General features: G+C 43.6%; 22 non-coding genes across 22 annotated transcripts; all 22 read left to right on the top strand.

Moving 5' to 3' along the window:
* The first annotated feature begins 1,542 nt into the window (after window positions 1–1,542).
* Window positions 1,543–1,614, top strand: trnad-guc (transfer RNA aspartic acid (anticodon GUC)). The gene has a single exon. It is a non-coding gene; the product is annotated as a tRNA-Asp (tRNA).
* A 216-nt stretch (window positions 1,615–1,830) lies between these two features.
* trnas-aga (transfer RNA serine (anticodon AGA)) lies at window positions 1,831–1,912 on the top strand. Its single transcript has one exon. It is a non-coding gene; the product is annotated as a tRNA-Ser (tRNA).
* Window positions 1,913–3,492: 1,580 nt separating this feature from the next.
* On the top strand, window positions 3,493–3,564 carry trnad-guc (transfer RNA aspartic acid (anticodon GUC)). The gene has a single exon. It is a non-coding gene; the product is annotated as a tRNA-Asp (tRNA).
* A 216-nt stretch (window positions 3,565–3,780) lies between these two features.
* Window positions 3,781–3,862, top strand: trnas-aga (transfer RNA serine (anticodon AGA)). Its single transcript has one exon. It is a non-coding gene; the product is annotated as a tRNA-Ser (tRNA).
* Window positions 3,863–5,442: 1,580 nt separating this feature from the next.
* On the top strand, window positions 5,443–5,514 carry trnad-guc (transfer RNA aspartic acid (anticodon GUC)). Its single transcript has one exon. It is a non-coding gene; the product is annotated as a tRNA-Asp (tRNA).
* A 216-nt stretch (window positions 5,515–5,730) lies between these two features.
* On the top strand, window positions 5,731–5,812 carry trnas-aga (transfer RNA serine (anticodon AGA)). Its single transcript has one exon. It is a non-coding gene; the product is annotated as a tRNA-Ser (tRNA).
* Window positions 5,813–7,394: 1,582 nt separating this feature from the next.
* On the top strand, window positions 7,395–7,466 carry trnad-guc (transfer RNA aspartic acid (anticodon GUC)). Its single transcript has one exon. It is a non-coding gene; the product is annotated as a tRNA-Asp (tRNA).
* A 216-nt stretch (window positions 7,467–7,682) lies between these two features.
* Window positions 7,683–7,764, top strand: trnas-aga (transfer RNA serine (anticodon AGA)). The gene has a single exon. It is a non-coding gene; the product is annotated as a tRNA-Ser (tRNA).
* A 1,866-nt stretch (window positions 7,765–9,630) lies between these two features.
* Window positions 9,631–9,712, top strand: trnas-aga (transfer RNA serine (anticodon AGA)). The gene has a single exon. It is a non-coding gene; the product is annotated as a tRNA-Ser (tRNA).
* Window positions 9,713–11,291: 1,579 nt separating this feature from the next.
* Window positions 11,292–11,363, top strand: trnad-guc (transfer RNA aspartic acid (anticodon GUC)). The gene has a single exon. It is a non-coding gene; the product is annotated as a tRNA-Asp (tRNA).
* Window positions 11,364–11,579: 216 nt separating this feature from the next.
* trnas-aga (transfer RNA serine (anticodon AGA)) lies at window positions 11,580–11,661 on the top strand. Its single transcript has one exon. It is a non-coding gene; the product is annotated as a tRNA-Ser (tRNA).
* Window positions 11,662–13,241: 1,580 nt separating this feature from the next.
* On the top strand, window positions 13,242–13,313 carry trnad-guc (transfer RNA aspartic acid (anticodon GUC)). The gene has a single exon. It is a non-coding gene; the product is annotated as a tRNA-Asp (tRNA).
* A 216-nt stretch (window positions 13,314–13,529) lies between these two features.
* On the top strand, window positions 13,530–13,611 carry trnas-aga (transfer RNA serine (anticodon AGA)). The gene has a single exon. It is a non-coding gene; the product is annotated as a tRNA-Ser (tRNA).
* A 1,579-nt stretch (window positions 13,612–15,190) lies between these two features.
* Window positions 15,191–15,262, top strand: trnad-guc (transfer RNA aspartic acid (anticodon GUC)). Its single transcript has one exon. It is a non-coding gene; the product is annotated as a tRNA-Asp (tRNA).
* Window positions 15,263–15,478: 216 nt separating this feature from the next.
* trnas-aga (transfer RNA serine (anticodon AGA)) lies at window positions 15,479–15,560 on the top strand. The gene has a single exon. It is a non-coding gene; the product is annotated as a tRNA-Ser (tRNA).
* A 1,579-nt stretch (window positions 15,561–17,139) lies between these two features.
* On the top strand, window positions 17,140–17,211 carry trnad-guc (transfer RNA aspartic acid (anticodon GUC)). Its single transcript has one exon. It is a non-coding gene; the product is annotated as a tRNA-Asp (tRNA).
* A 216-nt stretch (window positions 17,212–17,427) lies between these two features.
* On the top strand, window positions 17,428–17,509 carry trnas-aga (transfer RNA serine (anticodon AGA)). The gene has a single exon. It is a non-coding gene; the product is annotated as a tRNA-Ser (tRNA).
* A 1,580-nt stretch (window positions 17,510–19,089) lies between these two features.
* Window positions 19,090–19,161, top strand: trnad-guc (transfer RNA aspartic acid (anticodon GUC)). Its single transcript has one exon. It is a non-coding gene; the product is annotated as a tRNA-Asp (tRNA).
* Window positions 19,162–19,377: 216 nt separating this feature from the next.
* Window positions 19,378–19,459, top strand: trnas-aga (transfer RNA serine (anticodon AGA)). Its single transcript has one exon. It is a non-coding gene; the product is annotated as a tRNA-Ser (tRNA).
* Window positions 19,460–21,318: 1,859 nt separating this feature from the next.
* On the top strand, window positions 21,319–21,400 carry trnas-aga (transfer RNA serine (anticodon AGA)). Its single transcript has one exon. It is a non-coding gene; the product is annotated as a tRNA-Ser (tRNA).
* A 1,580-nt stretch (window positions 21,401–22,980) lies between these two features.
* Window positions 22,981–23,052, top strand: trnad-guc (transfer RNA aspartic acid (anticodon GUC)). Its single transcript has one exon. It is a non-coding gene; the product is annotated as a tRNA-Asp (tRNA).
* Window positions 23,053–26,878: 3,826 nt separating this feature from the next.
* trnad-guc (transfer RNA aspartic acid (anticodon GUC)) lies at window positions 26,879–26,950 on the top strand. Its single transcript has one exon. It is a non-coding gene; the product is annotated as a tRNA-Asp (tRNA).
* Window positions 26,951–27,034: the final 84 nt, after the last annotated feature.

Below are 27,034 nucleotides of genomic sequence, written 5' to 3'. Positions count from 1 at the left end.
AGTTCTCTACCAAACTGATCATGTGATAATTGGAATAACGTCCCACACCTTTCAACACTGACATTTGTTCCATTTTTATTAATCTGCAATATTCACGATACATCCGTTTAAAAAATCGCAACAATCAGTCAAAGTTGCGACAGTGATTCAGCCTGTCTATCCCTCGAGATGGCGAAGGCATCTGTGCATGCCCGTTGGTGCGTGTAAATTTTTGGTTATGTGTGTCTCTGTGTCTGTCTATCTCTATTTTTGTCTCTGTGTATGTGCAACTGTGTGTGGAAATCATCATACGAATTTGGTATGTCCTGGAACTTATAAAAAAGACTTGGGGAAAATAATACGGTTGTGAACTTTTGTATCGGCTTTGGTTCAGTGGCAGCATTCTCGACTGAATCAGGAGTTTGTGTGTTCAAGTCGCACTCCTTGGACTTGAGCATATCATCTTGGCTAACACTCAAGTGCAGCACTTGGGGAATTTTGCAATGTTGAAGCTGTTGACTTTCGGATGAAATGTTAAATTGAAGCTCCGTCTGCACCCTCGGGTGGATATGAAAGGTCCCAGAGCATTACTCGAAACAGAGTAGGAGAGTTGCCCTCGTGTCAATATTCCTCAAAATGTTCGTAAATGCTCACTAAAAGACTATGTGCATGTGTTTGTATGTGGGGTTGGGGTTGAAGCCCAGTTTGTCACAGAGACAGAATCCAAGCTCTCACAGAGCGAGGATAACCGAGTGGTTATGTCGTTGGCCTTAAACTTCAAAGGGTTTTCCACCGTGGGATCTTCCCCACTCCTGGTTTCTATTTATTTTAACACAGATTTCCTCCCATTCTGATCAGTGATGTCCGATTTTCATCGGTTGAATCAACAATTTTCTGTAACTATGTGTCACTCTGAACCGATAATGAAATGAAATTGTGAAATGTATCTGTGTCGCTCGGTCTCTGCCTCTCTCTCTCTCTCCACAGAGCTGTGTATGTGTTTGTATGTCTGAGTCTTTGTCTCTCTCAGTCTGACTCACTCTGTCTGTCCCTGTTTCTCCGTTTGTCTCAGTCTCTCAATCTGTCTCTTTCTCACGGTGCCCACGTCTGTTCCAATGGGATTCTCTCAGATTCTTTGTCTGACTGGCGCTCTCTTTCCCATCATTTCGGTCTGTCCCTTTCTTTGCCTGTCTCTGTTAGTCCCTGCCTCTAACCTGAGAAGTATTTCCATCATTTTCTGTTTTAGTTTCTATCTCTTTCTCTCTATCTGTCTCTCTCCTTGTCACTGTCTTTATCATTGTCTTTCTCTCACTCTTTCCCTTTCTCTCTTAATAGATCAAACACACAAATCTCTGTCTCTGTATGTGTTTGAGTCTTTTTCTCACCCAATCTGCCTCTCCTTCTCAGTCTCACACTTTCTGTCTCTCGTTGTCTCTATCTCGGTGTCTGTCTCTCCCTGTTTGTCGGTTTGTCTCTGTCTCTCAATGTGTCTGTCGACTTCTCATGGTGTCCAGTTCTGTTCACAGCTCGATTCCTGCTCCGACAGAGCAGCTATCCGTCAGTTCCTCGTTAGTATAGTGGTGAGTATCCCCGCCTGTCACGCGGGAGACCGGGGTTCAATTCCCCGACGGGGAGGCAGATGTTTCAAAATGTTGATTTTTACTTCTGTTTCTTGGTAGATACATGTTAAAAATTCCAGAGCGAAATCGAACTGTGAAAATACAGGTAGAGGAGTTTGCCTCTTCCAGATTTTTAGCAAACGGAGACTTTTTCAGGATTCTTTGGCCGTCTGCTGCACAGAGATGGATGACTGAGTTTTTTCTGAGTAACGTTTAAAAAGCCAGCGACGCAGTAGTCGTGCCCGAGTGGTTAAGGCGATGGACTAGAAATCCATTGGGATTTTCCCGCGCAGGTTCGAATCCTGCCGACTACGATTCTCAGCATTTTTCATTCCATTTCACAATTTAACCAGTTCTCCACCAAACTGATCATGTGATAATTGGAATAACGTCCCACACCTTTCAACACTGACATTTGTTCTCATTTTTATTAATCTGCAATATTCACGATACATCCGTTTAAAAAATCGCAACAATCAGTCAAAGTTGCGACAGTGATTCAGCCTGTCTATCCCTCGAGATGGCTAAGGCATCTGTGCATGCCCGTTGGTGCGTGTAAATTTTTGGTTATGTGTGTCTCTGTGTCTGTCTATCTCTATTTTTGTCTCTGTGTATGTGCAACTGTGTGTGGAGATCATCATACGAATTTGGTATGTCCTGGAACTTATAAAAAAGACTTGGGGAAAATAATACGGTTGTGAACTTTTGTATCGGATTTGGTTCAGTGGCAGCATTCTCGACTGAATCAGGAGTTTGTGTGTTCAAGTCGCACTCCTTGGACTTGAGCATATCATCTTGGCTAACACTCAAGTCCAGCACTTGGGGAATTTTGCAATGTTGAAGCTGTTGACTTTCGGATGAAATGTTAAATTGAAGCTCCGTCTGCACCCTCGGGTGGATATGAAAGGTCCCAGAGCATTACTCGAAACAGAATAGGAGAGTTGCCCCCGTGTCAATATTCCTCAAAATGTTCGTAAATGCTCACTAAAAGACTATGTGCATGTGTTTGTATGTGGGGTTGGGGTTGAAGCCCAGTTTGTCACAGAGACAGAATCCAAGCTCTCACAGGGCCAGGATAACCGAGTGGTTATGTCGTTGGCCTTAAACTTCAAAGGGTTTTCCACCGTGGGTTCTTCCCCACTCCTGGTTTCTATTTATTTTAACACAGATTTCCTCCCATTCTGATCAGTGATGTCCGATTTTCATCGGTTGAATCAACAATTTTCTATAACTATGTGTCACTCTGAACCGATAATGAAATGAAATTGTGAAATGTATCTGTGTCGCTCGGTCTCTGCCTCTCTCTCTCTCTCCACAGAGCTGTGTATGTGTTTGTATGTCTGAGTCTTTGTCTCTCTCAGTCTGACTCACTCTGTCTGTCCCTGTTTCTCCGTTTGTCTCAGTCTCTCAATCTGTCTCTTTCTCACGGTGACCACGTCTGTTCCATTGGGATTCTCTCAGATTCTTTGTCTGACTGGCTCTCTCTTTCCCATCATTTCGGTCTGTCCATTTCTTTGCCTGTCTCTGTTCGTCCCTGCCTCTAACCTGAGAATCATTTCCATCATTTTCTGTTTTAGTCTCTATCTCTTTCTCTCTATCTGTCTCTCTCCTTGTCACTGTCTTTATCATTGTCATTCTCTCACTCTTTCCCTTTCTCTCTTAATAGATCAAACACACAAATCTCTGTCTCTGTATGTGTTTGAGTCTTTTTCTCACCCAATCTGCCTCTCCTTCTCAGACTCACTATTTCTGTCTCTCGTTGTCTCTATCTCGGTGTCTGTCTCTCCCTGTTTGTCGGTTTGTCTCTGTCTCTCAATGTGTCTGTCGACTTCTCATGGTGTCCAGTTCTGTTCACAGCTCGATTCCTGCTCCGACAGAGCAGCTATAGGTCAGTTCCTCGTTAGTATAGTGGTGAGTATCCCCGCCTGTCACGCGGGAGACCGGGGTTCAATTCCCTGACGGGGAGGCAGATGTTTCAAAATGTTGATTTTTACTTCTGTTTCTTGGTAGATAAATGTTAAAAATTCCAGAGCGAAATCGAACTGTGAAAATACAGGTAGAGGAGTTTGCCTCTTCCAGATTTTTAGCAAACGTAGACTTTTTCACGATTATTTGGCCGTCTGCTGCACAGAGATGGATGACTGAGTTTTTTCTGAGTAACGTTTAAAAAGCCAGCGACACAGTAGTCGTGGCCGAGTGGTTAAGGCGATGGACTAGAAATCCATTGGGATTTTCCCGCGCAGGTTCGAATCCTGCCGACTACGATTCTCAGCATTTTTCATTCCATTTCACAATTTAACCAGTTCTCTACCAAACTGATCATGTGATAATTGGAATAACGTCCCACACCTTTCAACACTGACATTTGTTCTCATTTTTATTAATCTGCAATATTCACGATACATCCGTTTAAAAAATCGCAACAATCAGTCAAAGTTCCGACAGTGATTCAGCCTGTCTATCCCTCGAGATGGCGAAGGCATCTGTGCATGCCCGTTGGTGCGTGTAAATTTTTGGTTATGTGTGTCTCTGTGTCTGTCTATCTCTATTTTTGTCTCTGTGTATGTGCAACTGTGTGTGGAAATCCTCATACGAATTTGGTATGTCCTGGAACTTATAAAAAAGACTTGGGGAAAATAATACGGTTGTGAACTTTTGTATCGGCTTTGGTTCAGTGGCAGCATTCTCGACTGAATCAGGAGTTTGTGTGTTCAAGTCGCACTCCTTGGACTTGAGCATATCATCTTGGCTAACACTCTAGTGCAGCACTTGGGGAATTTTGCAATGTTGAAGCTGTTGACTTTCGGATGAAATGTTAAATTGAAGCTCCGTCTGCACCCTCGGGTGGATATGAAAGGTCCCAGAGCATTACTCGAAACAGAGTAGGAGAGTTGCCCCCGTGTCAATATTCCTCAAAATGTTCGTAAATGCTCACTAAAAGACTATGTGCATGTGTTTGTATGTGGGGTTGGGGTTGAAGCCCAGTTTGTCACAGAGACAGAATCCAAGCTCTTACAGGGCCAGGATAACCGAGTGGTTATGTCGTTGGCCTTAAACTTCAAAGGGTTTTCCACCGTGGGATCTTCCCCACTCCTGGTTTCTATTTATTTTAACACAGATTTCCTCCCATTCTGATCAGTGATGTCCGATTTTCATCGGTTGAATCAACAATTTTCTGTAACTATGTGTCACTCTGAACCGATAATGAAATGAAATTGTGAAATGTATCTGTGTCGCTCGGTCTCTGCCTCTCTCTCTCTCTCCACAGAGCTGTGTATGTGTTTGTATGTCTGAGTCTTTGTCTCTCTCAGTCTGACTCACTCTGTCTGTCCCTGTTTCTCCGTTTGTCTCAGTCTCTCAATCTGTCTCTTTCTCACGGTGACCACGTCTGTTCCATTGGGATTCTCTCAGATTCTTTGTCTGACTGGCTCTCTCTTTCCCATCATTTCGGTCTGTCCATTTCTTTGCCTGTCTCTGTTCGTCCCTGCCTCTAACCTGAGAATCATTTCCATCATTTTCTGTTTTAGTCTCTATCTCTTTCTCTCTATCTGTCTCTCTCCTTGTCACTGTCTTTATCATTGTCATTCTCTCACTCTTTCCCTTTCTCTCTTAATAGATCAAACACACAAATCTCTGTCTCTGTATGTGTTTGAGTCTTTTTCTCACCCAATCTGCCTCTCCTTCTCAGACTCACTATTTCTGTCTCTCGTTGTCTCTATCTCGGTGTCTGTCTCTCCCTGTTTGTCGGTTTGTCTCTGTCTCTCAATGTGTCTGTCGACTTCTCATGGTGTCCAGTTCTGTTCACAGCTCGATTCCTGCTCCGACAGAGCAGCTATCGGTCAGTTCCTCGTTAGTATAGTGGTGAGTATCCCCGCCTGTCACGCGGGAGACCGGGGTTCAATTCCCTGACGGGGAGGCAGATGTTTCAAAATGTTGATTTTTACTTCTGTTTCTTGGTAGATAAATGTTAAAAATTCCAGAGCGAAATCGAACTGTGAAAATACAGGTAGAGGAGTTTGCCTCTTCCAGATTTTTAGCAAACGGAGACTTTTTCAGGATTCTTTGGCCGTCTGCTGCACAGAGATGGCTGACTGAGTTTTTTCTGAGTAACGTTTAAAAAGCCAGCGACACAGTAGTCGTGGCCGAGTGGTTAAGGCGATGGACTAGAAATCCATTGGGATTTTCCCGCGCAGGTTCGAATCCTGCCGACTACGATTCTCAGCATTTTTCATTCCATTTCACAATTTAACCAGTTCTCTACCAAACTGATCATGTGATAATTGGAATAACGTCCCACACCTTTCAACACTGACATTTGTTCTCATTTTTATTAATCTGCAATATTCACGATACATCCGTTTAAAAAAATCGCAACAATCAGTCAAAGTTGTGACAGTGATTCAGCCTGTCTATCCCTCGAGATGGCTAAGGCATCTGTGCATTACCCGTTGGTGCGTGTAAATTTTTGGTTATGTGTGTCTCTGTGTCTGTCTATCTCTATTTTTGTCTCTGTGTATGTGCAACTGTGTGTGGAAATCATCATACGAATTTGGTATGTCCTGGAACTTATAAAAAAGACTTGGGGAAAATAATACGGTTGTGAACTTTTGTATCGGCTTTGGTTCAGTGGCAGCATTCTCGACTGAATCAGGAGTTTGTGTGTTCAAGTCGCACTCCTTGGACTTGAGCATATCATCTTGGCTAACAATCAAGTGCAGCACTTGGGGAATTTTGCAATGTTGAAGCTGTTGACTTTCGGATGAAATTTTAAATTGAAGCTCCGTCTGCACCCTCGGGTGGATATGAAAGGTCCCAGAGCATTACTCGAAACAGAGTAGGAGAGTTGCCCCCGTGTAAATATTACTAAAAATGTTCGTAAATGCTCACTAAAAGACTATGTGCATGTGTTTGTATGTGGGGTTGGGGTTGAAGCCCAGTTTGTCACAGAGACAGAATCCAAACTCTCACAGGGCCAGGATAACCGAGTGGTTATGTCGTTGGCCTTAAACTTCAAAGGGTTTTCCACCGTGGGTTCTTCCCCACTCCTGGTTTCTATTTATTTTAACACAGATTTCCTCCCATTCTGATCAGTGATGTCCGATTTTCATCGGTTGAATCAACAATTTTCTGTAACTATGTGTCACTCTGAACCGATAATGAAATGAAATTGTGAAATGTATCTGTGTCGCTCGGTCTCTGCCTCTCTCTCTCTCTCCACAGAGCTGTGTATGTGTTTGTATGTCTGAGTCTTTGTCTCTCTCAGTCTGACTCACTCTGTCTGTCCCTGTTTCTCCGTTTGTCTCAGTCTCTCAATCTGTCTCTTTCTCACGGTGACCACGTCAGTTCCAATGGGATTCTCTCAGATTCTTTGTCTGACTGGCGCTCTCTTTCCCATCATTTCGGTCTGTCCATTTCTTTGCCTGTCTCTGTTACTCCCTGCCTCTAACCTGAGAAGTATTTCCATCATTTTCTGTTTTAGTTTCCATCTCTTTCTCTCTATCTGTCTCTCTCCTTGTCACTGTCTTTATCATTGTCTTTCTCTCACTCTTTCCCTTTCTCTCTTAATAGATCAAACACACAAATCTCTGTCTCTGTATGTGTTTGAGTCTTTTTCTCACCCAATCTGCCTCTCCTTCTGAGTCTCACACTTTCTGTCTCTCGTTGTCTCTATCTCGGTGTCTGTCTCTCCCTGTTTGTCGGTTTGTCTCTGTCTCTCAATGTGTCTGTCGACTTCTCATGGTGTCCAGTTCTGTTCACAGCTCGATTCCTGCTCCGACAGAGCAGCTATCCGTCAGTTCCTCGTTAGTATAGTGGTGAGTATCCCCGCCTGTCACGCGGGAGACCGGGGTTCAATTCCCCGACGGGGAGGCAGATGTTTCACCATGTTTATTTTTACTTCTGTTTCTTGGTAGATACATGATAAAAATTCCAGAGCGAAATCGAACTGTGAAAATACAGGTAGAGGAGTTTGCCTCTTCCAGATTTTTAGCAAACGGAGACTTTTTCAGGATTCTTTGGCCGTCTGCTGCACAGAGATGGATGACTGAGTTTTTTCTGAGTAACATTTAAAAAGCCAGCGACACAGTAGTCGTGGCTGAGTGGTTAAGGCGATGGACTAGAAATCCATTCGGATTTTCCCGCGCAGGTTCGAATCCTGCCGACTACGATTCTCAGCATTTTTCATTCCATTTCACAATTTAACCAGTTCTCTACCAAACTGATCATGTGATAATTGGAATAACGCCCCACACCTTTCAACACTGACATTTATTCTCATTTTTATTAATCTGCAATATTGACGATACATCCGTTTAAAAAATCGCAACAATCAGTCAAAGTTGCGACAGTGATTCAGCCTGTCTATCCCTCGAGATGGCTAAGGCATCTGTGCATGCCCGTTGGTGCGTGTAAATTTTTGGTTATGTGTGTCTCTGTGTCTGTCTATCTCTATTTTTGTCTCTGTGTATGTGCAACTGTCTGTGGAAATCATCATACGAATTTGGTATGTCCTGGAACTTATAAAAAAGACTTGGGAAAATAATACGGTTGTGAACTTTTGTATCGGCTTTGGTTCAGTGGCAGCATTCTCGACTGAATCAGGAGTTTGTGTGTTCAAGTCGCACTTCTTGGACTTGAGCATTTCATCTTGGCTAACACTCAAGTGCAGCACTTGGGGAATTTTGCAATGTTGAAGCTGTTGACTTTCGGATGAAATGTTAAATTGAAGCTCCGTCTGCACCCTCGGGTGGATATGAAAGGTCCCAGAGCATTACTCGAAACAGAGTAGGAGAGTTGCCCCCGTGTCAATATTCCTAAAAATGTTCGTAAATGCTCACTAAAAGACTATGTGCATGTGTTTGTATGTGGGGTTGGGGTTGAAGCCCAGTTTGTCACAGAGACAGAATCCAAGCTCTCACAGAGCCAGGATAACCGAGTGGTTATGTCGTTGGCCTTAAACTTCAAAGGGTTTTCCACCGTGGGTTCTTCCCCACTCCTGGTTTCTATTTATTTTAACACAGATTTCCTCCCATTCTGATCAGTGATGTTGATTTTCATCGGTTGAATCAACAATTTTCTGTAACTATGTGTCACTCTGAACCGATAATGAAATGAAATTGTGAAATGTATCTGTGTCGGTCGGTCTCTGCCTCTCTCTCTCTCTCCACAGTGCTGTGTATGTGTTTGTATGTCTGAGTCTTTGTCTCTCTCAGTCTGACTCACTCTGTCTGTCCCTGTTTTATCCTTTTGTCTCAGTCTCTCAATCTGTCTCTTTCTCACGGTGCCCACGTCTGTTCCAATGGGATTCTCTCAGATTCTTTGTCTGACTGGCTCTCTCTTTCCCATCATTTCGGTCTGTCCATTTCTTTGCCTGTCTCTGTTAGTCCCTGCCTCTAACCTGAGAAGTATTTCCATCATTTTCTGTTTTAGTTTCTATCTCTTTCTCTCTATCTGTCTCTCTCCTTGTCACTGTCTTTATCATTTTCTTTCTCTCACTCTTTCCCTTTCTCTCTTAATAGATCAAACACACAAATCTCTGTCTCTGTATGTGTTTGAGTCTTTTTCTCACCCAATCTGCCTCTCCTTCTGAGTCTCACACTTTCTGTCTCTCGTTGTCTCTATCTCGGTGTCTGTCTCTCCCTGTTTGTCGGTTTGTCTCTGTCTCTCAATGTGTCTGTCGACTTCTCATGGTGTCCAGTTCTGTTCACAGCTCGATTCCTGCTCCGACAGAGCAGCTATCCGTCAGTTCTTCGTTAGTATAGTGGTGAGTATCCCCGCCTGTCAAGCGGGAGACCGGGGTTCAATTCCCCGACGGGAGGCAGACGTTTCAAAATGTTGATTTTTACTTCTGTTTCTTGGTAGATACATATTAAAAATTCCAGAGCGAAATCGAACTGTGAAAATACAGGTAGAGGAGTTTGCCTCTTCCAGATTTTTAGCAAATGGAGACTTTTTCAGGATTCTTTGGCCGTCTGCTGCACAGAGATGGATGACTGAGTTTTTTCTGAGCAACGTTTAAAAAGCCAGCGACACAGTAGTCGTGGCCGAGTGGTTAAGGCGATGGACTAGAAATCCATTGGGATTTTCCCGCGCAGGTTCGAATCCTGCCGACTACGATTCTCAGCATTTTTCATTCCATTTCACAATTTAACCAGTTCTCTACCAAACTGATCATGTGATAATTGGAATAACGTCCCACACCTTTCAACACTGACATTTGTTCCATTTTTATTAATCTGCAATATTCACGATACATCCGTTTAAAAAATCGCAACAATCAGTCAAAGTTGCGACAGTGATTCAGCCTGTCTATCCCTCGAGATGGCGAAGGCATCTGTGCATGCCCGTTGGTGCGTGTAAATTTTTGGTTATGTGTGTCTCTGTGTCTGTCTATCTCTATTTTTGTCTCTGTGTATGTGCAACTGTGTGTGGAAATCATCATACGAATTTGGTATGTCCTGGAACTTATAAAAAAGACTTGGGGAAAATAATACGGTTGTGAACTTTTGTATCGGCTTTGGTTCAGTGGCAGCATTCTCGACTGAATCAGGAGTTTGTGTGTTCAAGTCGCACTCCTTGGACTTGAGCATATCATCTTGGCTAACACTCAAGTGCAGCACTTGGGGAATTTTGCAATGTTGAAGCTGTTGACTTTCGGATGAAATGTTAAATTGAAGCTCCGTCTGCACCCTCGGGTGGATATGAAAGGTCCCAGAGCATTACTCGAAACAGAGTAGGAGAGTTGCCCTCGTGTCAATATTCCTCAAAATGTTCGTAAATGCTCACTAAAAGACTATGTGCATGTGTTTGTATGTGGGGTTGGGGTTGAAGCCCAGTTTGTCACAGAGACAGAATCCAAGCTCTCACAGAGCCAGGATAACCGAGTGGTTATGTCGTTGGCCTTAAACTTCAAAGGGTTTTCCACCGTGGGATCTTCCCCACTCCTGGTTTCTATTTATTTTAACACAGATTTCCTCCCATTCTGATCAGTGATGTCCGATTTTCATCGGTTGAATCAACAATTTTCTGTAACTATGTGTCACTCTGAACCGATAATGAAATGAAATTGTGAAATGTATCTGTGTCGCTCGGTCTCTGCCTCTCTCTCTCTCTCCACAGAGCTGTGTATGTGTTTGTATGTCTGAGTCTTTGTCTCTCTCAGTCTGACTCACTCTGTCTGTCCCTGTTTCTCCGTTTGTCTCAGTCTCTCAATCTGTCTCTTTCTCACGGTGCCCACGTCTGTTCCAATGGGATTCTCTCAGATTCTTTGTCTGACTGGCGCTCTCTTTCCCATCATTTCGGTCTGTCCCTTTCTTTGCCTGTCTCTGTTAGTCCCTGCCTCTAACCTGAGAAGTATTTCCATCATTTTCTGTTTTAGTTTCTATCTCTTTCTCTCTATCTGTCTCTCTCCTTGTCACTGTCTTTATCATTGTCTTTCTCTCACTCTTTCCCTTTCTCTCTTAATAGATCAAACACACAAATCTCTGTCTCTGTATGTGTTTGAGTCTTTTTCTCACCCAATCTGCCTCTCCTTCTCAGTCTCACACTTTCTGTCTCTCGTTGTCTCTATCTCGGTGTCTGTCTCTCCCTGTTTGTCGGTTTGTCTCTGTCTCTCAATGTGTCTGTCGACTTCTCATGGTGTCCAGTTCTGTTCACAGCTCGATTCCTGCTCCGACAGAGCAGCTATCCGTCAGTTCCTCGTTAGTATAGTGGTGAGTATCCCCGCCTGTCACGCGGGAGACCGGGGTTCAATTCCCCGACGGGGAGGCAGATGTTTCAAAATGTTGATTTTTACTTCTGTTTCTTGGTAGATACATGTTAAAAATTCCAGAGCGAAATCGAACTGTGAAAATACAGGTAGAGGAGTTTGCCTCTTCCAGATTTTTAGCAAACGGAGACTTTTTCAGGATTCTTTGGCCGTCTGCTGCACAGAGATGGATGACTGAGTTTTTTCTGAGTAACGTTTAAAAAGCCAGCGACGCAGTAGTCGTGCCCGAGTGGTTAAGGCGATGGACTAGAAATCCATTGGGATTTTCCCGCGCAGGTTCGAATCCTGCCGACTACGATTCTCAGCATTTTTCATTCCATTTCACAATTTAACCAGTTCTCCACCAAACTGATCATGTGATAATTGGAATAACGTCCCACACCTTTCAACACTGACATTTGTTCTCATTTTTATTAATCTGCAATATTCACGATACATCCGTTTAAAAAATCGCAACAATCAGTCAAAGTTGCGACAGTGATTCAGCCTGTCTATCCCTCGAGATGGCTAAGGCATCTGTGCATGCCCGTTGGTGCGTGTAAATTTTTGGTTATGTGTGTCTCTGTGTCTGTCTATCTCTATTTTTGTCTCTGTGTATGTGCAACTGTGTGTGGAGATCATCATACGAATTTGGTATGTCCTGGAACTTATAAAAAAGACTTGGGGAAAATAATACGGTTGTGAACTTTTGTATCGGATTTGGTTCAGTGGCAGCATTCTCGACTGAATCAGGAGTTTGTGTGTTCAAGTCGCACTCCTTGGACTTGAGCATATCATCTTGGCTAACACTCAAGTCCAGCACTTGGGGAATTTTGCAATGTTGAAGCTGTTGACTTTCGGATGAAATGTTAAATTGAAGCTCCGTCTGCACCCTCGGGTGGATATGAAAGGTCCCAGAGCATTACTCGAAACAGAATAGGAGAGTTGCCCCCGTGTCAATATTCCTCAAAATGTTCGTAAATGCTCACTAAAAGACTATGTGCATGTGTTTGTATGTGGGGTTGAGGTTGAAGCCCAGTTTGTCACAGAGACAGAATCCAAGCTCTCACAGGGCCAGGATAACCGAGTGGTTATGTCGTTGGCCTTAAACTTCAAAGGGTTTTCCACCGTGGGTTCTTCCCCACTCCTGGTTTCTATTTATTTTAACACAGATTTCCTCCCATTCTGATCAGTGATGTCCGATTTTCATCGGTTGAATCAACAATTTTCTATAACTATGTGTCACTCTGAACCGATAATGAAATGAAATTGTGAAATGTATCTGTGTCGCTCGGTCTCTGCCTCTCTCTCTCTCTCCACAGAGCTGTGTATGTGTTTGTATGTCTGAGTCTTTGTCTCTCTCAGTCTGACTCACTCTGTCTGTCCCTGTTTCTCCGTTTGTCTCAGTCTCTCAATCTGTCTCTTTCTCACGGTGCCCACGTCTGTTCCAATGGGATTCTCTCAGATTCTTTGTCTGACTGGCGCTCTCTTTCCCATCATTTCGGTCTGTCCCTTTCTTTGCCTGTCTCTGTTAGTCCCTGCCTCTAACCTGAGAAGTATTTCCATCATTTTCTGTTTTTGTTTCTATCTCTTTCTCTCTATCTGTCTCTCTCCTTGTCACTGTCTTTATCATTGTCTTTCTCTCACTCTTTCCCTTTCTCTCTTAATAGATCAAACACACAAATCTCTGTCTCTGTATGTGTTTGAGTCTTTTTCTCACCCAATCTGCCTCTCCTTCTCAGTCTCACACTTTCTGTCTCTCGTTGTCTCTATCTCGGTGTCTGTCTCTCCCTGTTTGTCGGTTTGTCTCTGTCTCTCAATGTGTCTGTCGACTTCTCATGGTGTCCAGTTCTGTTCACAGCTCGATTCCTGCTCCGACAGAGCAGCTATCCGTCAGTTCCTCGTTAGTATAGTGGTGAGTATCCCCGCCTGTCACGCGGGAGACCGGGGTTCAATTCCCCGACGGGGAGGCAGATGTTTCAAAATGTTGATTTTTACTTCTGTTTCTTGGTAGATACATGTTAAAAATTCCAGAGCGAAATCGAACTGTGAAAATACAGGTAGAGGAGTTTGCCTCTTCCAGATTTTTAGCAAACGGAGACTTTTTCAGGATTCTTTGGCCGTCTGCTGCACAGAGATGGATGACTGAGTTTTTTCGGAGTAACGTTTAAAAAGCCAGCGACACAGTAGTCGTGGCCGAGTGGTTAAGGCGATGGACTAGAAATCCATTGGGATTTTTCCGCGCAGGTTCGAATCCTGCCGACTACGATTCTCAGCATTTTTCATTCCATTTCACAATTTAACCAGTTCTCTACCAAACTGATCATGTGATAATTGGAATAACGCCCCACACCTTTCAACACTGACATTTATTCTCATTTTTATTAATCTGCAATATTGACGATACATCCGTTTAAAAAATCGCAACAATCAGTCAAAGTTGCGACAGTGATTCAGCCTGTCTATCCCTCGAGATGGCTAAGGCATCTGTGCATGCCCGTTGGTGCGTGTAAATTTTTGGTTATGTGTGTCTCTGTGTCTGTCTATCTCTATTTTTGTCTCTGTGTATGTGCAACTGTCTGTGGAAATCATCATACGAATTTGGTATGTCCTGGAACTTATAAAAAAGACTTGGGAAAATAATACGGTTGTGAACTTTTGTATCGGCTTTGGTTCAGTGGCAGCATTCTCGACTGAATCAGGAGTTTGTGTGTTCAAGTCGCACTTCTTGGACTTGAGCATTTCATCTTGGCTAACACTCAAGTGCAGCACTTGGGGAATTTTGCAATGTTGAAGCTGTTGACTTTCGGATGAAATGTTAAATTGAAGCTCCGTCTGCACCCTCGGGTGGATATGAAAGGTCCCAGAGCATTACTCGAAACAGAGTAGGAGAGTTGCCCCCGTGTCAATATTCCTAAAAATGTTCGTAAATGCTCACTAAAAGACTATGTGCATGTGTTTGTATGTGGGGTTGGGGTTGAAGCCCAGTTTGTCACAGAGACAGAATCCAAGCTCTCACAGAGCCAGGATAACCGAGTGGTTATGTCGTTGGCCTTAAACTTCAAAGGGTTTTCCACCGTGGGTTCTTCCCCACTCCTGGTTTCTATTTATTTTAACACAGATTTCCTCCCATTCTGATCAGTGATGTTGATTTTCATCGGTTGAATCAACAATTTTCTGTAACTATGTGTCACTCTGAACCGATAATGAAATGAAATTGTGAAATGTATCTGTGTCGGTCGGTCTCTGCCTCTCTCTCTCTCTCCACAGTGCTGTGTATGTGTTTGTATGTCTGAGTCTTTGTCTCTCTCAGTCTGACTCACTCTGTCTGTCCCTGTTTTATCCTTTTGTCTCAGTCTCTCAATCTGTCTCTTTCTCACGGTGCCCACGTCTGTTCCAATGGGATTCTCTCAGATTCTTTGTCTGACTGGCTCTCTCTTTCCCATCATTTCGGTCTGTCCATTTCTTTGCCTGTCTCTGTTAGTCCCTGCCTCTAACCTGAGAAGTATTTCCATCATTTTCTGTTTTAGTTTCTATCTCTTTCTCTCTATCTGTCTCTCTCCTTGTCACTGTCTTTATCATTTTCTTTCTCTCACTCTTTCCCTTTCTCTCTTAATAGATCAAACACACAAATCTCTGTCTCTGTATGTGTTTGAGTCTTTTTCTCACCCAATCTGCCTCTCCTTCTGAGTCTCACACTTTCTGTCTCTCGTTGTCTCTATCTCGGTGTCTGTCTCTCCCTGTTTGTCGGTTTGTCTCTGTCTCTCAATGTGTCTGTCGACTTCTCATGGTGTCCAGTTCTGTTCACAGCTCGATTCCTGCTCCGACAGAGCAGCTATCCGTCAGTTCTTCGTTAGTATAGTGGTGAGTATCCCCGCCTGTCAAGCGGGAGACCGGGGTTCAATTCCCCGACGGGGAGGCAGATGTTTCAAAATGTTGATTTTTACTTCTGTTTCTTGGTAGATACATATTAAAAATTCCAGAGCGAAATCGAACTGTGAAAATACAGGTAGAGGAGTTTGCCTCTTCCAGATTTTTAGCAAATGGAGACTTTTTCAGGATTCTTTGGCCGTCTGCTGCACAGAGATGGATGACTGAGTTTTTTCTGAGCAACGTTTAAAAAGCCAGCGACACAGTAGTCGTGGCCGAGTGGTTAAGGCGATGGACTAGAAATCCATTGGGATTTTCCCGCGCAGGTTCGAATCCTGCCGACTACGATTCTCAGCATTTTTCATTCCATTTCACAATTTAACCAGTTCTCTACCAAACTGATCATGTGATAATTGGAATAACGTCCCACACCTTTCAACACTGACATTTGTTCCATTTTTATTAATCTGCAATATTCACGATACATCCGTTTAAAAAATCGCAACAATCAGTCAAAGTTGCGACAGTGATTCAGCCTGTCTATCCCTCGAGATGGCGAAGGCATCTGTGCATGCCCGTTGGTGCGTGTAAATTTTTGGTTATGTGTGTCTCTGTGTCTGTCTATCTCTATTTTTGTCTCTGTGTATGTGCAACTGTGTGTGGAAATCATCATACGAATTTGGTATGTCCTGGAACTTATAAAAAAGACTTGGGGAAAATAATACGGTTGTGAACTTTTGTATCGGCTTTGGTTCAGTGGCAGCATTCTCGACTGAATCAGGAGTTTGTGTGTTCAAGTCGCACTCCTTGGACTTGAGCATATCATCTTGGCTAACACTCAAGTGCAGCACTTGGGGAATTTTGCAATGTTGAAGCTGTTGACTTTCGGATGAAATGTTAAATTGAAGCTCCGTCTGCACCCTCGGGTGGATATGAAAGGTCCCAGAGCATTACTCGAAACAGAGTAGGAGAGTTGCCCTCGTGTCAATATTCCTCAAAATGTTCGTAAATGCTCACTAAAAGACTATGTGCATGTGTTTGTATGTGGGGTTGGGGTTGAAGCCCAGTTTGTCACAGAGACAGAATCCAAGCTCTCACAGAGCCAGGATAACCGAGTGGTTATGTCGTTGGCCTTAAACTTCAAAGGGTTTTCCACCGTGGGATCTTCCCCACTCCTGGTTTCTATTTATTTTAACACAGATTTCCTCCCATTCTGATCAGTGATGTCCGATTTTCATCGGTTGAATCAACAATTTTCTGTAACTATGTGTCACTCTGAACCGATAATGAAATGAAATTGTGAAATGTATCTGTGTCGCTCGGTCTCTGCCTCTCTCTCTCTCTCCACAGAGCTGTGTATGTGTTTGTATGTCTGAGTCTTTGTCTCTCTCAGTCTGACTCACTCTGTCTGTCCCTGTTTCTCCGTTTGTCTCAGTCTCTCAATCTGTCTCTTTCTCACGGTGCCCACGTCTGTTCCAATGGGATTCTCTCAGATTCTTTGTCTGACTGGCGCTCTCTTTCCCATCATTTCGGTCTGTCCCTTTCTTTGCCTGTCTCTGTTAGTCCCTGCCTCTAACCTGAGAAGTATTTCCATCATTTTCTGTTTTAGTTTCTATCTCTTTCTCTCTATCTGTCTCTCTCCTTGTCACTGTCTTTATCATTGTCTTTCTCTCACTCTTTCCCTTTCTCTCTTAATAGATCAAACACACAAATCTCTGTCTCTGTATGTGTTTGAGTCTTTTTCTCACCCAATCTGCCTCTCCTTCTCAGTCTCACACTTTCTGTCTCTCGTTGTCTCTATCTCGGTGTCTGTCTCTCCCTGTTTGTCGGTTTGTCTCTGTCTCTCAATGTGTCTGTCGACTTCTCATGGTGTCCAGTTCTGTTCACAGCTCGATTCCTGCTCCGACAGAGCAGCTATCCGTCAGTTCCTCGTTAGTATAGCGGTGAGTATCCCCGCCTGTCACGCGGGAGACCGGGGTTCAATTCCCCGACGGGGAGGCAGATGTTTCAAAATGTTGATTTTTACTTCTGTTTCTTGGTAGATACATGTTAAAAATTCCAGAGCGAAATCGAACTGTGAAAATACAGGTAGAGGAGTTTGCCTCTTCCAGATTTTTAGCAAACGGAGACTTTTTCAGGATTCTTTGGCCGTCTGCTGCACAGAGATGGATGACTGAGTTTTTTCTGAGTAACGTTTAAAAAGCCAGCGACGCAGTAGTCGTGCCCGAGTGGTTAAGGCGATGGACTAGAAATCCATTGGGATTTTCCCGCGCAGGTTCGAATCCTGCCGACTACGATTCTCAGCATTTTTCATTCCATTTCACAATTTAACCAGTTCTCCACCAAACTGATCATGTGATAATTGGAATAACGTCCCACACCTTTCAACACTGACATTTGTTCTCATTTTTATTAATCTGCAATATTCACGATACATCCGTTTAAAAAATCGCAACAATCAGTCAAAGTTGCGACAGTGATTCAGCCTGTCTATCCCTCGAGATGGCTAAGGCATCTGTGCATGCCCGTTGGTGCGTGTAAATTTTTGGTTATGTGTGTCTCTGTGTCTGTCTATCTCTATTTTTGTCTCTGTGTATGTGCAACTGTGTGTGGAGATCATCATACGAATTTGGTATGTCCTGGAACTTATAAAAAAGACTTGGGGAAAATAATACGGTTGTGAACTTTTGTATCGGATTTGGTTCAGTGGCAGCATTCTCGACTGAATCAGGAGTTTGTGTGTTCAAGTCGCACTCCTTGGACTTGAGCATATCATCTTGGCTAACACTCAAGTCCAGCACTTGGGGAATTTTGCAATGTTGAAGCTGTTGACTTTCGGATGAAATGTTAAATTGAAGCTCCGTCTGCACCCTCGGGTGGATATGAAAGGTCCCAGAGCATTACTCGAAACAGAATAGGAGAGTTGCCCCCGTGTCAATATTCCTCAAAATGTTCGTAAATGCTCACTAAAAGACTATGTGCATGTGTTTGTATGTGGGGTTGGGGTTGAAGCCCAGTTTGTCACAGAGACAGAATCCAAGCTCTCACAGGGCCAGGATAACCGAGTGGTTATGTCGTTGGCCTTAAACTTCAAAGGGTTTTCCACCGTGGGTTCTTCCCCACTCCTGGTTTCTATTTATTTTAACACAGATTTCCTCCCATTCTGATCAGTGATGTCCGATTTTCATCGGTTGAATCAACAATTTTCTATAACTATGTGTCACTCTGAACCGATAATGAAATGAAATTGTGAAATGTATCTGTGTCGCTCGGTCTCTGCCTCTCTCTCTCTCTCCACAGAGCTGTGTATGTGTTTGTATGTCTGAGTCTTTGTCTCTCTCAGTCTGACTCACTCTGTCTGTCCCTGTTTCTCCGTTTGTCTCAGTCTCTCAATCTGTCTCTTTCTCACGGTGCCCACGTCTGTTCCAATGGGATTCTCTCAGATTCTTTGTCTGACTGGCGCTCTCTTTCCCATCATTTCGGTCTGTCCCTTTCTTTGCCTGTCTCTGTTAGTCCCTGCCTCTAACCTGAGAAGTATTTCCATCATTTTCTGTTTTTGTTTCTATCTCTTTCTCTCTATCTGTCTCTCTCCTTGTCACTGTCTTTATCATTGTCTTTCTCTCACTCTTTCCCTTTCTCTCTTAATAGATCAAACACACAAATCTCTGTCTCTGTATGTGTTTGAGTCTTTTTCTCACCCAATCTGCCTCTCCTTCTCAGTCTCACACTTTCTGTCTCTCGTTGTCTCTATCTCGGTGTCTGTCTCTCCCTGTTTGTCGGTTTGTCTCTGTCTCTCAATGTGTCTGTCGACTTCTCATGGTGTCCAGTTCTGTTCACAGCTCGATTCCTGCTCCGACAGAGCAGCTATCCGTCAGTTCCTCGTTAGTATAGTGGTGAGTATCCCCGCCTGTCACGCGGGAGACCGGGGTTCAATTCCCCGACGGGGAGGCAGATGTTTCAAAATGTTGATTTTTACTTCTGTTTCTTGGTAGATACATGTTAAAAATTCCAGAGCGAAATCGAACTGTGAAAATACAGGTAGAGGAGTTTGCCTCTTCCAGATTTTTAGCAAACGGAGACTTTTTCAGGATTCTTTGGCCGTCTGCTGCACAGAGATGGATGACTGAGTTTTTTCGGAGTAACGTTTAAAAAGCCAGCGACACAGTAGTCGTGGCCGAGTGGTTAAGGCGATGGACTAGAAATCCATTGGGATTTTTCCGCGCAGGTTCGAATCCTGCCGACTACGATTCTCAGCATTTTTCATTCCATTTCACAATTTAACCAGTTCTCTACCAAACTGATCATGTGATAATTGGAATAACGTCCCACACCTTTCAACACTGACATTTGTTCTCATTTTTATTAATCTGCAATATTCACGATACATCCGTTTAAAAAATCGCAACAATCAGTCAAAGTTGCGACAGTGATTCAGCCTGTCTATCCCTCGAGATGGCTCAGGCATCTGTGCATGCCCGTTGGTGCGTGTAAATTTTTGGTTATGTGTGTCTCTGTGTCTGTCTATCTCTACTTTTGTCTCTGTGTATGTGCAACTGTGTGTGGAAATCATCATACGAATTTGGTATGTCCTGGAACTTATAAAAAAGACTTGGGGAAAATAATACGGTTGTGAACTTTTGTATCGGCTTTGGTTCAGTGGCAGCATTCTCGACTGAATCAGGAGTTTGTGTGTTCAAGTCGCACTCCTTGGACTTGAGCATTTCATCTTGGCTAACACTCAAGTGCAGCACTTGGGGAATTTTGCAATGTTGAAGCTGTTGACTTTCGGATGAAATGTTAAATTGAAGCTCCGTCTGCACCCTCGGGTGGATATGAAAGGTCCCAGAGCATTACTCGAAACAGAGTAGGAGAGTTGCCCTCGTGTCAATATTCCTCAAAATGTTCGTAAATGCTCACTAAAAGACTATGTGCATGTGTTTGTATGTGGGGTTGGGGTTGAAGCCCAGTTTGTCACAGAGACAGAATCCAAGCTCTCACAGGGCCAGGATAACCGAGTGGTTATGTCGTTGGCCTTAAACTTCAAAGGGTTTTCCACCGTTGGTTCTTCCCCACTCCTGGTTTCTATTTATTTTAACACAGATTTCCTCCCATTCTGATCAGTGATGTCCGATTTTCATCGGTTGAATCAACAATTTTCTGTAACTATGTGTCACTCTGAACCGATAATGAAATGAAATTGTGAAATGTATCTGTGTCGCTCGGTCTCTGCCTCTCTCTCTCTCTCCACAGAGCTGTGTATGTGTTTGTATGTCTGAGTCTTTGTCTCTCTCAGTCTGACTCACTCTGTCTGTCCCTGTTTCTCCGTTTGTCTCAGTCTCTCAATCTGTCTCTTTCTCACGGTGCCCACGTCTGTTCCAATGGGATTCTCTCAGATTTTTTGTCTGACTGGAGCTCTCTTTCCCATCATTTCGGTCTGTCCATTTCTTTGCCTGTCTCTGTTAGTCCCTGCCTCTAACCTGAGAAGTATTTCCATCATTTTCTGTTTTTGTTTCTATCTCTTTCTCTCTATCTGTCTCTCTCCTTGTCACTGTCTTTATCATTGTCTTTCTCTCACTCTTTCCCTTTCTCTCTTAATAGATCAAACACACAAATCTCTGTCTCTGTATGTGTTTGAGTCTTTTTCTCACCCAATCTGCCTCTCCTTCTCAGTCTCACACTTTCTGTCTCTCGTTGTCTCTATCTCGGTGTCTGTCTCTCCCTGTTTGTCGGTTTGTCTCTGTCTCTCAATGTGTCTGTCGACTTCTCATGGTGTCCAGTTCTGTTCACAGCTCGATTCCTGCTCCGACAGAGCAGCTATCCGTCAGTTCCTCGTTAGTATAGTGGTGAGTATCCACGCGGGAGACCGGGGTTCAATTCCCCGACGGGGAGGCAGATGTTTCAAAATGTTGATTTTTACTTCTGTTTCTTGGTAGATACATGTTAAAAATTCCAGAGCGAAATCGAACTGTGAAAATACAGGTAGAGGAGTTTGCCTCTTCCAGATTTTTAGCAAACGTAGACTTTTTCAGGATTCTTTGGCCGTCTGCTGCACAGAGATGGATGACTGAGTTTTTTCGGAGTAACGTTTAAAAAGCCAGCGACACAGTAGTCGTGGCCGAGTGGTTAAGGCGATGGACTAGAAATCCATTGGGATTTTCCCGCGCAGGTTCGAATCCTGCCGACTACGATTCTCAGCATTTTTCATTCCATTTCACAATTTAACCAGTTCTCTACCAAACTGATCATGTGATAATTGGAATAACGTCCCACACCTTTCAACACTGACATTTGTTCTCATTTTTATTAATCTGCAATATTCACGATACATCCGTTTAAAAAATCGCAACAATCAGTCAAAGTTGCGACAGTGATTCAGCCTGTCAATCCCTCGAGATGGCTCAGGCATCTGTGCATGCCCGTTGGTGCGTGTAAATTTTTGGTTATGTGTGTCTCTGTGTCTGTCTATCTCTATTTTTGTCTCTGTGTATGTGCAACTGTGTGTGGAAATCATCATACGAATTTGGTATGTCCTGGAACTTATAAAAAAGACTTGGGGAAAATAATACGGTTGTGAACTTTTGTATCGGCTTTGGTTCAGTGGCAGCATTCTCGACTGAATCAGGAGTTTGTGTGTTCAAGTCGCACTCCTTGGACTTGAGCATTTCATCTTGGCTAACACTCAAGTGCAGCACTTGGGGAATTTTGCAATGTTGAAGCTGTTGACTTTCGGATGAAATGTTAAATTGAAGCTCCGTCTGCACCCTCGGGTGGATATGAAAGGTCCCAGAGCATTACTCGAAACAGAGTAGGAGAGTTGCCCTCGTGTCAATATTCCTCAAAATGTTCGTAAATGCTCACTAAAAGACTATGTGCATGTGTTTGTATGTGGGGTTGGGGTTGAAGCCCAGTTTGTCACAGAGACAGAATCCAAGCTCTCACAGGGCCAGGATAACCGAGTGGTTAAGTCGTTGGCCTTAAACTTCAAAGGGTTTTCCACCGTGGGTTCTTCCCCACTCCTGGTTTCTATTTATTTTAACACAGATTTCCTCCCATTCTGATCAGTGATGTCCGATTTTCATCGGTTGAATCAACAATTTTCTGTAACTATGTGTCACTCTGAACCGATAATGAAATGAAATTGTGAAATGTATCTGTGTCGCTCGGTCTCTGCCTCTCTCTCTCTCTCCACAGAGCTGTGTATGTGTTTGTATGTCTGAGTCTTTGTCTCTCTCAGTCTGACTCACTCTGTCTGTCCCTGTTTCTCCGTTTGTCTCAGTCTCTCAATCTGTCTCTTTCTCACGGTGCCCACGTCTGTTCCAATGGGATTCTCTCAGATTCTTTGTCTGACTGGCTCTCTCTTTCCCATCATTTCGGTCTGTCCATTTCTTTGACTGTCTCTGTTAGCCCCTGCCTCTAACCTGAGAATCATTTCCATCATTTTCTGTTTTAGTCTCTATCTCTTTCTCTCTATCTGTCTCTCTCCTTGTCACTGTCTTTATCATTGTCTTTCTCTCACTCTTTCCCTTTCTCTCTTAATAGATCAAACACACAAATCTCTGTCTCTGTATGTGTTTGTGTCTTTTTCTCACCCAATCTGCCTCTCCTTCTCAGTCTCGCACTTTCTGTCTCTCGTTGTCTCTATCTCGGTGTCTGTCTCTCCCTGTTTGTCGGTTTGTCTCTGTCTCTCAATGTGTCTGTCGACTTCTCATGGTGTCCAGTTCTGTTCACAGCTCGATTCCTGCTCCGACAGAGCAGCTATCCGTCAGTTCCTCGTTAGTATAGTGGTGAGTATCCCCGCCTGTCACGCGGGAGACCGGGGTTCAATTCCCCGACGGGGAGGCAGTTTTTTCAAAATGTTGATTTTTACTTCTGTTTCTTGGTAGATACATGTTAAAAATTCCAGAGCGAAATCGAACTGTGAAAATACAGGTAGAGGAGTTTGCCTCTTCCAGATTTTTAGCAAACGGAGACTTTTTCAGGATTCTTTGGCCGTCTGCTGCACAGAGATGGAGGACTGAGTTTTTTCTGAGTAACGTTTAAAAAGCCAGCGACACAGTAGTCGTGGCCGAGTGGTTAAGGCGATGGGCTAGAAATCCATTGGGATTTTCCCGGCAGGTTCGAATCCTGCCGACTACGATTCTCAGCATTTTTCATTCCATTTCACAATTTAACCAGTTCTCCACCAAACTGATCATGTGATAATTGGAATAACGTCCCACACCTTTCAACACTGACATTTGTTCTCATTTTTATTAATCTGCAATATTCACGATACATCCGTTTAAAAAATCGCAACAATCAGTCAAAGTTGCGACAGTGATTCAGCCTGTCTATCCCTCGAGATGGCTAAGGCATCTGTGCATGCCCGTTGGTGCGTGTAAATTTTTGGTTATGTGTGTCTCTGTGTCTGTCTATCTCTACTTTTGTCTCTGTGTATGTGCAACTGTGTGTGGAAATCATCATACGAATTTGGTATGTCCTGGAACTTATAAAAAAGACTTGGGGAAAATAATATGGTTGTGAACTTTTGTATCGGCTTTGGTTCAGTGGCAGCATTCTCGACTGAATCAGGAGTTTGTGTGTTCAAGTCGCACTCCTTGGACTTGAGCATTTCATCTTGGCTAACACTCAAGTGCAGCACTTGGGGAATTTTGCAATGTTGAAGCTGTTGACTTTCGGATGAAATGTTAAATTGAAGCTCCGTCTGCACCCTCGGGTGGATATGAAAGGTCCCAGAGCATTACTCGAAACAGAGTAGGAGAGTTGCCCTCGTGTCAATATTCCTCAAAATGTTCGTAAATGCTCACTAAAAGACTATGTGCATGTGTTTGTATGTGGGGTTGGGGTTGAAGCCCAGTTTGTCACAGAGACAGAATCCAAGCTCTCACAGGGCCAGGATAACCGAGTGGTTATGTCGTTGGCCTTAAACTTCAAAGGGTTTTCCACCGTGGGTTCTTCCCCACTCCTGGTTTCTATTTATTTTAACACAGATTTCCTCCCATTCTGATCAGTGATGTCCGATTTTCATCGGTTGAATCAACAATTTTCTGTAACTATGTGTCACTCTGAACCGATAATGAAATGAAATTGTGAAATGTATCTGTGTCGCTCGGTCTCTTCCTCTCTCTCTCTCTCCACAGAGCTGTGTATGTGTTTGTATGTCTGAGTCTTTGTCTCTCTCAGTCTGACTCACTCTGTCTGTCCCTGTTTCTCCGTTTGTCTCAGTCTCTCAATCTGTCTCTTTCTCACGGTGCCCACGTCTGTTCCAATGGGATTCTCTCAGATTCTTTGTCTGACTGGCTCTCTCTTTCCCATCATTTCGGTCTGTCCATTTCTTTGCCTGTCTCTGTTAGCCCCTGCCTCTAACCTGAGAATCATTTCCATCATTTTCTGTTTTAGTCTCTATCTCTTTCTCTCTATCTGCCTCTCTCCTTGTCACTGTCTTTATCATTGTCTTTCTCTCACTCTTTCCCTTTCTCTCTTAATAGATCAAACACACAAATCTCTGTCTCTGTATGTGTTTGAGTCTTTTTCTCACCCAATCTGCCTCTCCTTCTCAGTCTCACACTTTCTGTCTCTCGTTGTCTCTATCTCGGTGTCTGTCTCTCCCTGTTTGTCGGTTTGTCTCTGTCTCTCAATGTGTCTGTCGACTTCTCATGGTGTCCAGTTCTGTTCACAGCTCGATTCCTGCTCCGACAGAGCAGCTATCCGTCAGTTCCTCGTTAGTATAGTGGTGAGTATCCCTGCCTGTCACGCGGGAGACCGGGGTTCAATTCCCCGACGGGAGGCAGATTTTTCAAAATGTTGATTTTTACTTCTGTTTCTTGGTAGATACATGTTAAAAATTCCAGAGCGAAATCGAACTGTGAAAATACAGGTAGAGGAGTTTGCCTCTTCCAGATTTTTAGCAAACGGAGACTTTTTCAGGATTCTTTGGCCGTCTGCTGCACAGAGATGGAGGACTGAGTTTTTTCTGAGTAACGTTTAAAAAGCCAGCGACACAGTAGTCGTGGCCGAGTGGTTAAGGCGATGGGCTAGAAATCCATTGGGATTTTCCCGCGCAGGTCCGAATCCTGCCGACTACGATTCTCAGCATTTTTCATTCCATTTCACAATTTAACCAGTTCTCCACCAAACTGATCATGTGATAATTGGAATAACGTCCCACACCTTTCAACACTGACATTTGTTCTCATTTTTATTAATCTGCAATATTCACGATACATCCGTTTAAAAAATCGCAACAATCAGTCAAAGTTGCGACAGTGATTCAGCCTGTCTATCCCTCGAGATGGCTAAGGCATCTGTGCATGCCCGTTGGTGCGTGTAAATTTTTGGTTATGTGTGTCTCTGTGTCTGTCTATCTCTATTTTTGTCTCTGTGTATGTGCAACTGTGTGTGGAAATCATCATACGAATTTGGTATGTCCTGGAACTTATAAAAAAGACTTGGGGAAAATAATACGGTTGTGAACTTTTGTATCGGATTTGGTTCAGTGGCAGCATTCTCGACTGAATCAGGAGTTTGTGTGTTCAAGTCGCACTCCTTGGACTTGAGCAGATCATCTTGGCTAACACTCAAGTGCAGCACTTGGGGAATTTTGCAATGTTGAAGCTGTTGACTTTCGGATGAAATGTTAAATTGAAGCTCCGTCTGCACCCTCGGGTGGATATGAAAGGTCCCAGAGCATTACTCGAAACAGAGTAGGAGAGTTGCCCCCGTGTCAATATTCCTCAAACTGTTCGTAAATGCTCACTAAAAGACTATGTGCATGTGTTTGTATGTGGGGTTGGGGTTGAAGCCCAGTTTGTCACAGAGACAGAATCCAAGCTCTCACAGGGCCAGGATAACCGAGTGGTTATGTCGTTAGCCTTAAACTTCAAAGGGTTTTCCACCGTGGGTTCTTCCCCACTCCTGGTTTCTATTTATTTTAACACAGATTTCCTTCCATTCTGATCAGTGATGTCCGATTTTCATCGGTTGAATCAACAATTTTCTGTAACTATGTGTCACTCTGAACCGATAATGAAATGAAATTGTGAAATGTATCTGTGTCGCTCGGTCTCTGCCTCTCTCTCTCTCTCCACAGAGCTGTGTATGTGTTTGTATGTCTGAGTCTTTGTCTCTCTCAGTCTGACTCACTCTGTCTGTCCCTGTTTCTCCGTTTGTCTCAGTCTCTCAATCTGTCTCTTTCTCACGGTGCCCACGTCTGTTCCAATGGGATTCTCTCAGATTCTTTGTCTGACTGGCTCTCTCTTTCCCATCATTTCGGTCTGTCCATTTCTTTGCCTGTCTCTGTTAGCCCCTGCCTCTAACCTGAGAATCATTTCCATCATTTTCTGTTTTAGTCTCTATCTCTTTCTCTCTATCTGTCTCTCTCCTTGTCACTGTCTTTATCATTGTCTTTCTCTCACTCTTTCCCTTTCTCTCTTAATAGATCAAACACACAAATCTCTGTCTCTGTATGTGTTTGTGTCTTTTTCTCACCCAATCTGCCTCTCCTTCTCAGTCTCGCACTTTCTGTATCTCGTTGTCTCTATCTCGGTGTCTGTCTCTCCCTGTTTGTCGGTTTGTCTCTGTCTCTCAATGTGTCTGTCGACTTCTCATGGTGTCCAGTTCTGTTCACAGCTCGATTCCTGCTCCGACAGAGCAGCTATCCGTCAGTTCCTCGTTAGTATAGTGGTGAGTATCCCCGCCTGTCACGCGGGAGACCGGGGTTCAATTCCCCGACGGGGAGGCAGATGTTTCAAAATGTTGATTTTTACTTCTGTTTCTTGGTAGATACATGTTAAAAATTCCAGAGCGAAATCGAACTGTGAAA

Source organism: Pristiophorus japonicus, chromosome 23, assembly GCF_044704955.1.
Source record: "Pristiophorus japonicus isolate sPriJap1 chromosome 23, sPriJap1.hap1, whole genome shotgun sequence".
Classification (NCBI taxonomy): Eukaryota; Metazoa; Chordata; class Chondrichthyes; family Pristiophoridae; genus Pristiophorus; species Pristiophorus japonicus.
Note: the sequence above shows the minus strand (reverse complement) of the source record. Positions and strands in the feature narration are given on the sequence as shown.